Here is a 15,911-nt window from a genome sequence, read left to right as displayed (position 1 = left end):
CTTAAAGAAATTCAAAATATCTTATAGACTGAATAAAAGAAGTGGACGTAGCCACCGTGACGTCCCCCGTTGGTTTGTGGACTACCGTTTTGAATCCTCCAGTTTGGCATTTTGACCGTCGCCATCTTGTTTGTTTGGAACCACAAGTGACCATGTTTGAACGAGCGGATGGAGCTGGGGATCAGAGAGCACGAGGACACTATGCAGGCCTACCTGTACCTGCAGCCTGGCTGCATCTGGCTACTGGCTACACCATGCTAAGTAGCTGCTAACAAAGTTAGCTTGTAAATGTACTTAACAGAAAAAACAGTTTTATGTTTACTGAGGTCATAAATCAAGTGAGAAGTCGGGTCATTTTCTCATAGACTTCTATACAATCGGACTTGTTTTTACAACCGGTGGAGTCGCCCCCTGCTGGCCATTAGAAAGAAATCCCACCTTGGAACAGAAATACTTTAACAGGAAACCTTTCAACGATTCACCTGCTGGAGGAAACAAGACATGTGAAAATAATAAATCTTCCTTTAGGGTTAACAGTTACTATGATGAGAAGTGGGTAAGATCAATAAGTGAAAACAAGACACATGGTGATGTTTGGTTTTCACATTCGTAAAAGATAAATCTCAGTATCTGTCGTCTTTCTGTTTGTCAGAGAAAAAGGAACTCTTTCTGCCCGTGATGACTGCATTACTTACTTTTCCTTGTGATATTTGTGTAACATCTCCCACTCCTCTGATTCCCACTCTCCGTGACTGCATAACTCAGATTCTCCTGCTCCATTTGTAATCGAATAGTTTGAATTTCACAGGGGAAAATCCTCTTCCTCCTCTCCGCGGTTACAATGGCTCCTTTCAGCTTCAGTGGGGACAGCGAACAACTCCTCCTCTGGGCCGCTGATCCACTTCGAGATCTGAATTTTGATGCGTCATTGTTGCATCTTTGTTTTCATAACTAAAAGGTCTTTAACCTGAAACAGTGCTGAAGAACGGTGATCTTAATGGCAAGAAAGTTTCCCCCTGTTAAATTCTACTCTACATGCAAAAAATGAAAACGCCGCAGTGCTGCAGACTGAGATGGCGTGATCTACTTGGCTGCAGGCCGACAGCAAAACGTGCAAAAATGCTGAAAATCACACGTGGGCTCAAAACCTCTTCACACTGCTGAGTCCCAACAACAGTCTGTGTTTCGGTGACATTTGAGTAACTACACAAGCATCCTGGTGTCGGCCCACAGGAAGTCTTTTCCCAGAGCATCACTCAGCCAAAACAAAGGCTGCCCCCGTCACAGGCGTCCGTCCAGCTCCACGGCCGACCGGCACGTCACTGAGAAACGTTTAACCTTTGACGCGCTAATGAATTATTTCCCTGACAGACAGACAGACAGCTGTTGTTACTGTGATAATTATGTTGCAGAGTACACTCACACAACAATTACAAGTCTATGTAGCTAGTGTTGCTAACTCTGCTAGCACTGCTCACCTGATTGAGCAGCAACTTGCAGTCCATCCATCCAAATACTTACTGGGCTGAGATGTGATTTGTAAGATTAAAATCTAATTGAAATGTTAATTAAGTTAAGTTAGGTTAGCTATGACTGTCCACTGTGTGGAAAACAAAACAATTAAGTGAGAACAGACAATAAAAAACTGAGACGTCATTATTCGTCTGTGTATTTGGACAGAAGGCCGGAGGTGGGCGTGGTTTGTACCTGAAGTCATGTTAAATCCGACAAATGTTGTATTTTCTAACTAATATTCATTGGCAATACAATTGTTGTGCCTTCAAAGCATCAAATCGATTTAATATTGACATGTAATTCATTATGAATATATTTCCACACCCTTTTAGACTCTGCAGGTGTGTAAGTGTGAACACATGAATAAACATCTTTTTTAAATCTCCATCTGTGTTTTGGTGTTTTCTTTCTTCCCTTCCCTCCCTGTTCGTTGTCTTCCACCTCTCGCTGCTCCAGCTTTCTGTCCTTCAGCCTTTTATGAGATGAGGGGTTAGGAGGCCCATATGGTGAAGGAATGATGGAGAGAAGGTGGGCAGAAATCTTTGTCTGTCTTGTAAAATCTGGCCCCACGTCCGTCTCTTTACCTCCGTCTCTCAGAGGGCCGATCGCTGTGCTGTTTCTTGATGTTCTTCCAGTCTCACTCGGTCTCTCTCTCAGATGGACAAACCAGAGTCTGAAGGCCGCTCAGTGGCTAACGTACGAGGTAACTACCAAAACGAAGAAAACACAACAACTGTCAAGTACAGATTGTTCCCACGCACGACTTTGTCAAAATATAAATACAAATAAATCACCTGTCACCGATGATACTTCTGTTGGGACACGTGTGTGTACGACTACAATAACAGATATCTTTCTAACAGAATACGTTTGTATTGAAGCTGCCACAGACTTCTTAATCTTAATAAATGGTATTAAAACAAGCAGTAATCCTGCAGTGTTTCCCGCCCTCAGTGCCTCTCTCACCTGAGCACCTGTTCCCAATTCCCCAATCAGCTCCCCAGCATATAAACCGGCCTGTCGGTAACACCTGTTGACTTTTACCTGATCAGAGTGAGTTTGCAGCTGGTGGTCACCTGACACCTGCTGAGTCAGCGCCACTTTATTAGGTACACCTGTACAGTCTAAAGCAGATCTCATCTGACAGAATTATCTTCCTTTGCCAGAGCTTTCAAGCGTATCACCCGGTCTTCATCATGCTAGGTCGAGGTGTTGGTATTCTTGGTCAAATGTCCTGAAGCAAGTCGTCAGTTGTGTGTAATGTAAAAGTATACAGATGGGTGGAAACAATCATTTATAAGACAACACAAACAATCGCGTCACATTTTAGACCAAACAAAGGAAATCATTGAGGTTATGAGTTCTTCTTCACTGTGTTCAGCTGACTTCTGATCTGCAGCCTTCGGACATGTGTGCGCCTGTTGTGTTAGTCTCGGTGACGTGGCGGCCGTGTTTAGTTTGGACAGATGTTGAAGGTGTTACAGTGCATGTCCCATAAAGCTGACGCGGGATTCCTCGGTCGGACGACAGTGACCCGTTAAACTGAGACGAATTCCTTCCAGGAGCCCGAAGCTTCTCGCCATCAGCACCTGGGAGACTTCGCGAAGGTCACGCACCCCCCCCCCCGTTCACAGGAAGATCACAGCACATTACAAGACCTTCAGACGACGTACAAACCCGCACACATGAAGAAGACTTAACATGTTACTGGTGTTGATTAGAAAAGTGTTATGTAAATACTCGACCGCCAGTAAAGTTACAGGATTTACACATCAGTGTTTTCTATTTCCTTCCTTCCTTTCGTCTTTTGTTGTGTTGTCTTCTTCTCTTTGTCCCTGTGCTGACGTCTTCGTCACAAACTCACAACATCGTGCCGCTTATCCCAACTGCCATTGGGAGAGACAGGTCGCCAGTTTACACACAGGAAACCAGTCCATTCCCACTCAAATTCCCACCAGTGGGTAATTTAGATGAACATCAGGATTCTGTCCTCCAATTTGTCAAATGAATAAACCCACTTAAAAACTCTTTTGTTTCTTCAAACTGGTACTAAAAGCCGCTGTTTGCCGTCGTCATTCATGTCTACGGTGACGTCCCCGTTTGTCCAGGATTGTCCCAGTTTCAAGCTGGGTGTCCAGAGTCCCGACAAATATCTGTAAAACACTCAAATGTCCCGGATTCAACAAAAATAATAAAAATATTATACTTGTTTCCAGCACTTCCATACACGTTTATCATGTTCTGTCCCACTCGTTATCACCTAAAAACATAATCAAACAAAGCACCACGCGTCTGAATTCAACACTGATTTGTCTGTGTCAATCAATCAATGTGTCGTTGTCAAGGCTGTTGCTAGGCAATGAGGCTGTGACAGAACCTGTCGGTATGCTGACGGTCAGCTGTCATGCCGAAGAGAAAGGCTGTCTTTTCTAAAGAGCTCCAGGAGGATTACTGCTTCCTTTATAAAGTAGCAATGAACATGCTGCGTTCATGGTGTTGAAAGGTGCGCTCAGGAGATAATTGCCCCCCATCCTGATGAAAAAACATGCACGTGCACGAACGTGCGGTACACTTCAGGGTCCCGGTGTCTGGGTTTAAAATATGGTCACATATCAGTTGTGTTTCTGAACAGAAACTCGGTTGTCTGGTTCGTTGAAGAAGTTCGGGTTGATTTACAAACTTTTAAAACCACAGCGTGGGACCCTCGCAGTGTCAATCAACAGCGTAGCACAGCATTAGGTAAGAGAGGCCTGGCAGGTAGAACACAGGGCTTATATGTGTTTCTGTGGGCTGAGTTTTCCTTTGCGTGTCTTTTTCTGTGCTGCGTTCAGGAGAGGAGAGAGCAGGCCTGCTGCCAGATAGACAGACGGGTCCTGACGGGCCTGTTGTACATGAGCTACACACAATAATGAAAACCTGATCCCTCCTGAGGTAATGCTGCAGTCACTTAGTGCTGGACTCGTACGGAGAACGGGGAGCGAGCTGGATCCCCTCGTCTCTAATAGATTCTCGGTCTGGGACGTCGTATTTCACAGCAGTTCGGGGAACACAACACGGACCATTTTGTACATGTGTGGACAGTAAATACATATATATATGTGTGTGTGTGTGTGGAATGAAACACGCAGCGACTGTATGGAATAATCCCACATTTATCAACATCAGTGACCGTCCCTTGACTGTAACCATGGTTACTGTGTGGGATGTAATTAAGGCACAGATCACATACGAAACATGTTTATTAATTCAACATTGAAGCATAATTCAACCTTTCATCTACAGCAGTGGATAGCAGCAGTAGCTAATCTAATCTTTAGTGTCACTGAAAGAAGCTTTTGGGACTTGCAGTAAATTTCCCTTCAGCTGCAGTACTGTACATACATAATGTGCCATAATACCTTCACTGTAATCTGGTGTGTGGCGTTAACTATTAAATGAACAACATGTTTATGTAAATGTGTTCATTTTTAGGTTGAAATGCCTTTAATAAACCTCAAGCATTCTCTAAATGAAGTCTGTAAATAAACTCCTTCAACATTCGTACCCGCATGCTCATAAAGACATTTCACAGTCCCTTCATGTAGGAGGAGATCGTAACTGATGTTTGATTCGATCGATTAAGTTATGGATCGAAAAGGAAAGATGAGGCGAGGTTCTCAAAAACAAAATAAAATATCTTTCATTGCAATTATGTCTTCAAAAAAAAAACATAAGCACAAGATTACACTCATGTGTTTTATCACTTATCATTCATGATGTTTGGTTGAAATGCTGAATAAAAATGTATTCAGCTTCTCTCTCACACACACACACACACACACTCAGAGGAAACTGTAGGTGTGTTGTCAGAATGAAAGTCTGCGTCTGCTCGGCTGTAAGTCGTCTAACCGCCGGTGGCTAAGAGTCAAACACAGAGCGAGGACTGCACGGCACACAGGAAGATACGAAACCCCAAACTCTCAACCACCGGCCACAGAGCGGCTTTTCAGTAGAAACCAGCGGAAACACCGTGACTGAAGGTTCGTACTGTCTGAATCAAGGCGCTCTCACTCAGCAGGGACAGGCCGCCTACTGACACCTTCAACCCAGTCCATGGATCACAGCCACGGACGCCAGAGACCGGTCAGGCTCAGACCAGTCCCGCCTCCAGAAGAGCTTAATGGAACTGGATGTGTATGATGATGAATCTGTGATCCAGGACCCAGCAGATCTGGTGTCCCCAAGAAGAAAGTCATTCTTTTTTTCTGTTTTTATTTCTTTATCCGTCGGCCTCCATTGGAAGTCAAGACTCTCCATCAGTCCAACACGTCCGTAGACGTGGGGCTCAGCACATCAGTAGCTCATCTGAGAATGTGAGTCTGCTTCAAAGACTTGTGCGAGAAACTCGTCTGAACTCGAGGATTATTTGCTTCTTTTTAGTTTCTCACTTGTCGGCGAATCATCTACGGTTCTATGTTTCAAAATATCAACGTGAACATCAGATGTGGACTCGAAGAGTTCAGTGCAGCGAATGAAAAAGGACGGACACAGAGGAGACAGTCCTCCTGCAGACCAGCTGGTTGCTGGTTGGATGCTCAGTGAAACTCTGTCACGTTAACGAACGCTCGCCAAGACACACAAAGACTTTACGAGCCTTTACTTTCCCCTTCTAATGACTTTTTTCCTCTTCCTCTCAGCTCATCGAGCCTTTTCTGTCTCACAGTCATCCTCGCTCCTCTTCTTCCTCTAACTACCTCCCCTCTCCTAATCACCTGTTTCCTCTGTTGTCATAATGACTTCACCTCGTCTGTCAACTCTTTTCCTTTTATAATGACTTCCTCACTCATTCCCTCGACTTTCCTTCAAATATACTAGTGATGAGTTTTTAACGACAGTCTGGCGGCAAATTGATTTCTGATGCAAAGAATGAAGAAAGATCCGGAGGTCTAAGACACTGACCAGTGTAGCTGAATAGTTACCTGTTTGTACACTTAACAGCCAGTTTATTACCACTCGGGCAGTGGACCATGTTTGTGCTCTAAAGCTGACCAGAGAAAAGTTAGATTAAGCAAAAACTATGTTGTTCATGCAAATACAATTTGCTTGTTAAAAACGTGGCTGAGAGTAAAATTTCCCGCTAGTTACTTGTATATGTGTGTGTATATAATATATATACATATATATATATATATATATATATATAAATGAAACATGCAATTGGAAGATGTTTTTATTTAACTCAACAAATTGTGATCAATATTGAAAAACATTTAAGGTGTGTTATCTTTTAAGCAGAAAAAGAAGCTAACAGACTGCTAACACCTGCTATCTAGCTAAATTAGCCAATTAGCCACGGTTACCATCCTGTTTCTATTGTTTTCTTAAAAGGAATATAGATCCACAGTGAAACCAGAACTTCTGCTCATTCAGATTCTAAATGTATTTGACAGACTGTAGAAATAAATACAAAGATAGATATCAAGGATGGTATTTATTGATGCACAGTACGTAGACTGCAAAGCTGTTTCATGCTGCTAGCGAATGAATCGTTAATTAACTTTATTAAAATCAGGAACGGTTTAACACTCATTCATCTTAGCACAGTAAACTCCAGGAACATGATTCACGTTTTCAAAGCAACCAATGAAAGAAACCCTCTATGAGAGATTGCACTGAAGCTAGCAGAGTAGCGGCTAGCCCGAAGGATGGCAAAGATATTCATGTAGAATCACTGAGCTTGCTAACATGTTAGCTATTGGAGCTAAAAAAGCAAACATTGATCATTTGGGCTTGTCTACGTTAGCTTGTCTGCTGGCACCTTTACTGATATATTTATCCTTTGGGATCGTTTTTTCTCCAACAGTCTGTTTCAGTCGGCTAAAGAAACGAACGGACGGCGGCCCGTAAAGGTTTCTTAAAGAGTAAATGAGCTTGACAAGCGATAGCTGACAAATGCTACAACCTCCCACCCGCTCGGCCTCCTACACACTGCACACGGGAAATACTGATAGTCTGTTTTACGTGTGCAGCACGGCCCGTAGGAGAAAGGACGGCGCTGTTTATAATGTGTGTGAACGGCACACACACTCACTTCGTGCACATGAAGTCTTGATTGCTAAATTTGTCTGACTGCTCACGCAGCATCTGTCAAAGGCAGACAGGTCTTTGCTTTTGGCTCCAAATGAAACGAGTCAAACAGATTTTTTCCTTCGTCTTTGTCTTCATCCCTTCATCTCTGACGGAGTCAACGCGTCCGAGGGGTTTGAAGGGGTTTGACTTTGTCTGTAATAGGACTCTGGGGATCAGGTCTGGGGTTGAAACAAGCTTTAGAAATAGAAAGAACAGTCATTTAGTGGACATGAGGAGAAGGGAAAAATAATGATATTTCTCTCCTAAAAATACTTCAACATCTGTGTGTTGGCAAACAAATTAGGTCTGCAGAATATATGAAGTAAGACAGTACAACAATTAGCTCAGAGTTTTGTTTCTCTGCTTTGCACTTCAGCTCAGCTTCCAAGCTAACATGTTTGCAAGATGCTGACTTACAACTTGATGTGGTCCTGTGGTGGTGGTGTGATGTTCTGCATGACCTCTTACATTTAATTAAGAGTCCCAAAAAGATCTGGTCCAGGTTTCCACAGACAATCTTATGTGCACGTTATGGACATGAAACTCACCTGTTGGTACGAAGTATATCTGGTGCTCTGAAACACCGCGAGGAGGGAAGTTAATTACAAACTCAGCACAGTGAGATACATCCACTGACATTTTCTGAAACCTAAAAACACATTCAGCAGTTAATTCAATACGGCAACTGTACCGGTGAAGGGTTTTGACTTTACTAACGCTCTCGTAGGTGTTGTCATATTTAAAGTATTTATACAAAACATGATTTCTCCGCAATTAAGTTCAGACAATTCAAACTGGTGGCCATAACAGAAACCTATAGTACGGTTACGTTTGTAACATGTGTGTGTACATATTAATGTTTGCATTAGTGTGTGTGTGTGTGTGTGTAACTCCTCGTCAGTCCTGGAAGCCCTCAGCACCACCTCTGTTTCCTCACATTAGTGTCAGTGTGCTGTGGGCGACAGAGGACCACACGTTCAGCTTGTCAGGCTGCTGGAATTGAACCAGCGACCTCGCAGCTCTCCTCCTCTCTGCCCAGCAGACTGCCTTCATACCAGGCTGGCTGATCAAATGACACAGATTTATGAACCTAGCATTAGCCTAATAATGTCTCGTATTTCATCTTCCTCGTTAGCATATCTACTTTCTTAAATAAGATATTTAATTTCTCCCAACCAGTGGCGTTTCTTGTTAACTAGGAGTGTAACTTTTGCTAAATAACTAGCCATAGTAACATATAATGTTAGCATTATTTACTAATATTAAACATGTAATGACAAATATTAAATCATTAGCAGATGTCTGATGTGACAAATTAGCCCACAGTTTGTACATAATGACTTGTTGTGTTGTGATAACCTACATCAGGAAACAAAGTCATGTTCACTGTGGATGTTATTGGATCTGCAGCCACAACAGAACTTCCTTTGCTCTCTGTTATTATATATTTTGCATATTTACATACGTTATTTATTCTCCAGCTCTGATCAGGTAGAAGGACCATTTCATTATTATTACTAAAGAAGTCTGGAACACAGAGGTTCACACTTAGCCTGAAGTTTGAGAGAAACCAGAGAGGTTTGTGGTCATTTGTGGGTCAGAAACTGACTGAAACCACAGTGGAAAACATAAATAAATGACCCACATTGGAAATGGTTTCCTGGTCACACACAGACGGTGTCAGTCAGAGTTACTGACAGAACAATCAAGTCGTAGGCGTCAACTTCAATTAGCTTTTTCCAGCTTTGCAAGCTCCATGCTCTCGTTATTAGCCGGCCAAGCTCTCGCTCCGTGTTACGCTCCCACGGACTCGACTTGGCGTTGTTCATAACATGTGGTGCAATTAGCCTTCGCTTCATCGTGCACGTGGTCCTGGTTTCTGAGGCATTTCAGGGCTCCCAGAGACACCAAACGCCCTGTTGATGAGTCCACGGGGGCAGGCTAAAGGCTTTTGAGGTCTGTAGTTAAAGTTAGTAGTTAAGGCGATTAACTCTCTGAAACCAGTACTGGAATGTAACTAAGTACATTTACTCAAGTACTTGTACTTTCTGCTCCACCACATCTCAGAGGGAAATATTCTACTTTCTACTTCACTACTTTTATCTGACAGCTTTAATTATTTTCTGCATTCAAACATATGAAGAGTTTGTAAAGTATGATGTTGTTTTATGTTTTGTAATTAAACTCCCCCAACAGTTTAAACAAGTGCAGCTGAAACGATTAGTCTATTAAACAGTTAGTTAATTGACAGAAAATGAATTGGCATTAATATTTTGACTATTTTTCCCGTCAAAACATTTGATGGTTCCAGCTTCTCAGATGTGAAGATCTGCTTTTACATTAATGATGAGTAATAATCATCAATAATGATATATAATAGTAGTCACCGGACTTCTAACAGTGTTTTTACAGTGCAGTATTAGTACTTTTACTTTCTGTAAGTAAAGGATCTGAATACTTCCTCCACCATAAAGCCAAAGGAGAACACATGACTCCTCTCAGACATACAGATGTCTTTTCATGTCAAAGCTGCATTAAGTCCATTAAGGCTGCAGTGAGTGAATTATTAATCATTTACTGCTACAGATATATTAAGACTGACTGATTTACTCCAAGTAAGAACTGTTTCTCTGCTAAAGTTTATAAGACCAAGAAGCTGGAACAGGAACAATAACGTGAACAGGAAAAAATAAATGACTGGAAGAAGAAAGACAGGCTGCTTCACATGAACACTTTGTTGGTTTGTTTGTTCTGGCTGCACAAGCAGCTCGCTGATCCATGTGCTTGTTTCCAGCAGCTCTTTTTACGTTTTGACAGCGAAAGATGCCTCGAAGATGTTAGTGTCGGTCTGCTTCACAACTTCAGCTCGGTGCCTCAACGATGATCTCTGACAGATTCCTGCTTATCAGATGCACTGATAATTATTTCTGACATTCGAACTGAACTCAGTGTAAAGTTTTGTTGTTTTTTATTGGAAAGAAAACCAAGTGCTGCACAGATGTTTGAGGGCAGAAAGAAACAAACACACACTCCCTCCATGAATCACTGAGCTGCTAGAAATCAACTGATTGGTAGCAGTTTGTTGAATATTTAGATAGTTATATAGTTCATTCTTCATTTGAGCCCATCAGCTGTTATTTTGTTACCTCAGAGATTCAAGACTCTGAATGAGATTTACCTTTTCACTTCATTTCTTAGTAAACACTTTAAACTGTAACTCCTGTGTTTTGTAAAAAAGTAGCATTGAATCTGTTGAACATTTGCTATTCATTCAAATTTGGAAAAACTTTCAGGATCGGCAAAACCAGAATATTTCTGAGGTAGAGGTGAAATTTACACGATTGTAGAATTTGTGTGTAACAACTTGATTTTATCTGAGATGTTAGATTTGTTTTCTAATGAAATGTTCTATATTGTTTTGTTTATTATTATCATCTTCTGTTGGATATTCATATGCATCTGTTATGTTCTGCTGCTCATTTTGTGGCAAGTAGTTCGACGTCTCTATGTTTTTTGATGAAATGAACCGGGGCGTTCAATAAAGAGAGAAAAATAAAGTCTTTCACACTTAAAGGTCTCGTGACATGAGGATAATACATGTTAATATGCACATTAATGAAAACCTGCTCTCCACATCTGGAACAGTACTTTCAGGAAAACAGTTTTGTTATTTTTTTATTGATAATTGATAACTGCTTCACACAGATTGAGCACGGGGATATTTGGAATATATGTGCAGTGCAGTTTTTGTACCCGCGTTGCCAAAGTATCCAGTTTTACGAATCAACACAGAGATTATAAAAGTTTTAAAAGCAGCAAGTGTAAATTATAATGGTGCTCAGTGAGTGAAGTATGCAGCGTTACCGTCTCATGAGCAGCCCAGGGGAGCTGGAGGTCTGTCAGGCTTTAGGGCCAGGCTGTAAACTTGATAGTAAAGCTGATTGGCCTTCGGCCTCTGATTAGTGAGCCTGAAACCACCACAGTCTGTATGTCACACTGCAGCCCACAAAGTGTAACAGAGCTGACAGGAACCTGAGAAACTGTGTCAGCAGTAAGGATAATAATAATCAACTCTTCAGTGAAAGTTCATTTCTAAGCTAAATGCCAAAATAAGATGTTGACAAAATGATTCAGACCGAGACACGAAGGAAGAGGTCAGTCAGGGTTCAGGGCCGTAAAGTTGATGGTTAATAAACCTGATTGGCTTCAGTCCACAACCGCCGCGTCTGAAAGAGTCTCAGGTCAGACGTGTCATCTTCGTGTGCATCCTCCGAGCTTCATAAGACGTAGTACGCTGATCCTTTACTTCAGTAAAAGTAGAAATACTACGATCTATAAATACTCCATTACATGCACCTCCATCTTGCACATGAAGTCCTTGAGAACATGACAGCTTGTTCATGTGGACTCAGGTTCTGAGGTTCAGAAAGAGGGTTGATATCAAGCCTTTTAGGATCCAGATTCACTGCCAGAGTGAGAAAGTTGTGATTTGGCTCCATATATTGAACGACTGTGACTGACTGTGTGGGGATCAATGGGAACATCTCTTCTCTTCAGACGCTTTCTAGTAAATTCTGTCTGAAGCGAAGTGAAAAGGTTGAAGCTGTCTGTCGATCAAAGGCAGAGGAGCTTGGATGAAGGGTTTTGATGGTTCAGGTGAGACAGCATTTCGTTTAAGTCGGGTTTAGATTTGTTTTTAATGGTGTAAAACATATATTTTCTCTCAGTGCTTCAAACGTCTGTCCATGTTCTGATATTGTAATGTGTTTTCCACGTTCTTACTCTCACTCATTATTTACTTGTAGAAGTGGTTCAGTACTAATTCGAACCTGCTGCTTACTACTACTACTACAAAGAAACTGCCAAGAAGAAGGTTTGCGTAGGACAGTCATCACAGCTCTGAGCAGGTAAGATGCTTTGTTTTTTACTTTTGCAAATATTCCAGTGAATCACTTTTGTCAGGTGAAAGCATTGCATCTTTGCAAAATGTATTATTTAATTTGTGCGTCCTGTCGTCCTGATGCTGGTTCAGCTTCTCACAGACTCTCCAAACCTCCTGCATCCTGCGTTACGGGTTTGTCGTACATCGTCTCTCCCCGAACAAAACAAGACCGAAGGCAGCAGCCGAGCGTGTGTTCGTGTGAAGTCGGATCCTGGAGCTGCTTCACTGACAGCACAGCATCAAAATCTGAGAGAGTCCAGCAGAGGACACATTCAAGATTTTAGGCCCCCACGTTCCCTTAAAAACATCTAAAAATTCAGATGTTTTCCATCGCAAATCCTCCGCCCAAGAGGGACCTGTAAAGCACATAGAATTACATCAGAGAGAAAGAGAGGAGGAGGAGGAGGAGGAGGAGAGAGACGGAGAGGGAGGAAAAATTCTTCAAGTATGAGAAAATTTTACTGCTCTCCTCCCCTCTCTTTCTTTCTTTCTTTCTTCTTTTTCCTTCTCTCTCTCTGTCCATTCCCCATCGTCCTTCTGCTCCTGTTGGTCAGTCAATGAGAGACAGACAGAGAGACAGGGAGACAGACAGACAAGGAGACAGAGAGACGGAGACAGAGACAGTCAGGGAGACAGAGAGACAGACAGTCAGGGAGACAGGGAGACAGACTCTGGACCAGCTGAAAGTCCTCACAGCTCTGAGCAGGTAAGATGCTTCTTCAGATTCTCAAAATGTTCATTTTTGATTAATTTCATTCATAATCATTCAAAAGATTTTTAAACAGTTTAACTGACATGCATATATCAACATTACTTCAATTAGTGATCGATTAGTTGATTGACAAAAAATGTTTGACAGCTATTTTGATCATTGTCCTCCTTCCTGCTTCTCAGTTTGAGGCTGAAGATTTTATGTTCTGTAACTGCCGTTTGGACGAGACAAACAATCAGTTCATCCAGAAACTAAATGGTAGATTCATCGATGACAGAAATAACGATAATATGCAACCAATGGTTATTTAATCCGACCGATACAGAAGATGTTAACTGTAACCGTTTGTCTTTTATTGAGTCATGAGAAGTGAATGTTTTTGTGCAGCCATCAATTTTTAAGTATATCTTAAATAATCTTTTTAAGTGGGAAGAATTTATTTCAGCCTGATCAAAAATAATCCAAACAGAAATGAGACTAAAGAGAATAAAGCCGATTGTTGAAAATGATACCTGCAAATTAAATTTGAGCATTTGAATTGGAAATGACTTGTTTTAATACGATTATATTTTTCGGTCTGGAGACGTTTTGGGAATAAAAGATGAGGATGTTGTTTTTTATATAAAAGAGCAAAGCTCAGATGTTTGACTTCACGAACACTCGACACTGCTTCACCTGGAGGCTCCTGCTTGTGTTCAAACGTCAGCTGTTAGTTTCAGTCGCAGCAGACGAGTTAGAAATCGATGCAAATTTATGATAAAACTACAAACTTTGTTTTTTCTCCTTCAAATGATTTAATAAGTTTCCATGTTGTCCATGTGACCTTCGTCTGGAGGAGTCTGTGATGGATTTCACGTTACTCGTTAATGACTCCCTAATTATTACATCACTAACAGCCAATCAAAGCACTGTAACACATCACGGAGCTGCAATGAAAACTACATTCATCAAAGTCCACTAACTGGTTTTCACCGTCTCCCTCACTGAGAGTCAAACTGCTGTTTCCAAGCCGAAAACCTTTACATTTATCATAAAGTTATTATTATTCTTAATCTGTACTGTCACTCAAGCCGAGTTGCATCGTGGGTAATGTAGGTTTTGACAAAGAAGAGGAATGTGTGGAATTAAAAAGACGATATTTCTGGTTCTGCTCCACGATGAGTTTGACTGTGTTTGAAGAGTGAAATGATAAATCAGTGCTTTATTGATCAACGTGGATCATCATGCAGCCACAACAAGTGCATGATTAAAGAGTAAGATTTATCATCAGATGTGAACTATTTCATCAGCAGAAGTCTTGACCCTCTCACAGCGGTCTGTTTTCGGTTTTTGTAAATTATAATATGTGGAAAAGAAATGAAATAAAATGAGAGTTCGAGTCAGAGATAGATTTTATTGTCTAACTGCAGTTAAACTTCTCCAAACACAAACTCTCTTTCTAATTCGTAAAACATTCGTCGTCCTCACATCTGAGTGCCTCCTGGTGTCACTCGCTCTCAGTCGTATCGCAGCAGCCGAAGCCAAGTTTGTGTTTGAACGAGCCGCTCAGAAGGAGTTTATTCTGGCTACTGAACGCCAGATGAAAACCAGCACCAGCGAGAGAAAGTAAAGGTGGAGAGCAAGTGTGGAGTCTTTATGGGGCGTTCAGGGAGCTTCTATTGCCCTCCTGTGTTTCCTGAGAGGTCCAACCGCAGCAGCTGCAGCAGCTGTGACTGGCAGGTATTTACAAGCTAATTGTTCCTATTGAAGTCAACAGACGAGGCTCTCTAACTGGCTGAGGTCCAGACAAAGATGTGAATTAACGTGCAGGTGCTGAACCCTCTTTGTGTCGGGTCAAAAAGTCAAATTAGCGTCAGAGAAAATAAACCTGGGTGTTAAAAGAAGTCAGAATTTTGTTATGTTGTATTTCTTTAACCATCTTTATGCTCTTTTATTTGCTCTGTAACTTTTAGCAACATCTGTCTGTCAGTCTGTCTGACATTCATGTTCCTCAGATGATGAATCCTACTGACTTGGATGATCCTCTGACTGTTCCTCAAGCGCCACCATGAGGTTGACATTTGTAGTTTTTTTCCTACAAAATTTCATTTTGTCCAGATATCTACAAAACAAACAGCGTCACCGTCAGCCTCAGTTAGCATGCTAACACGCTAAACTAAGATGGAAAACATGGCAAACATTATACCTGCTAAACTAGCAAATTAGCATGACGTTAGCGTTTAGCTCTAATCACCTCTGTGTCTGGTCTAGCATGGCTGCAGACTGTCTTCCATATTTTGTCGCCCATATTTTTATAGTTTGTCTACTTTGGAAGCACAGGAAGTGAAAGGAGCCTTCATGACAAAGTTCTTGCACAGCAGAAAGTCTTATTGACGCAGGACGTACGTTTGTGTGGTTAGACGATGATTTTGACTTTACAGGAGCCAAAGAATCCTGCACACTTTCAGTCACTTTATTACAGGTTATTACTGCTCCTCAAACCTTAATAATACTTCATGAAGTGAGTACAAGTGATCGACAGTGTGCAGGAATCTTTGGGTTCTTCACGGTAAATAAAAATGCAATTCCATGCATAGAAAATATGAAGAAACAGCTTCTCAAAATAATTACAGAGCTTCTAAGAGGACAGTAAGA

The sequence above is a fragment of the Enoplosus armatus genome, chromosome 16 (assembly GCF_043641665.1).
Source record: "Enoplosus armatus isolate fEnoArm2 chromosome 16, fEnoArm2.hap1, whole genome shotgun sequence".
NCBI classification, from domain to species: Eukaryota; Metazoa; Chordata; class Actinopteri; order Centrarchiformes; family Enoplosidae; genus Enoplosus; species Enoplosus armatus.
This window is presented reverse-complemented; position numbering follows the sequence as displayed.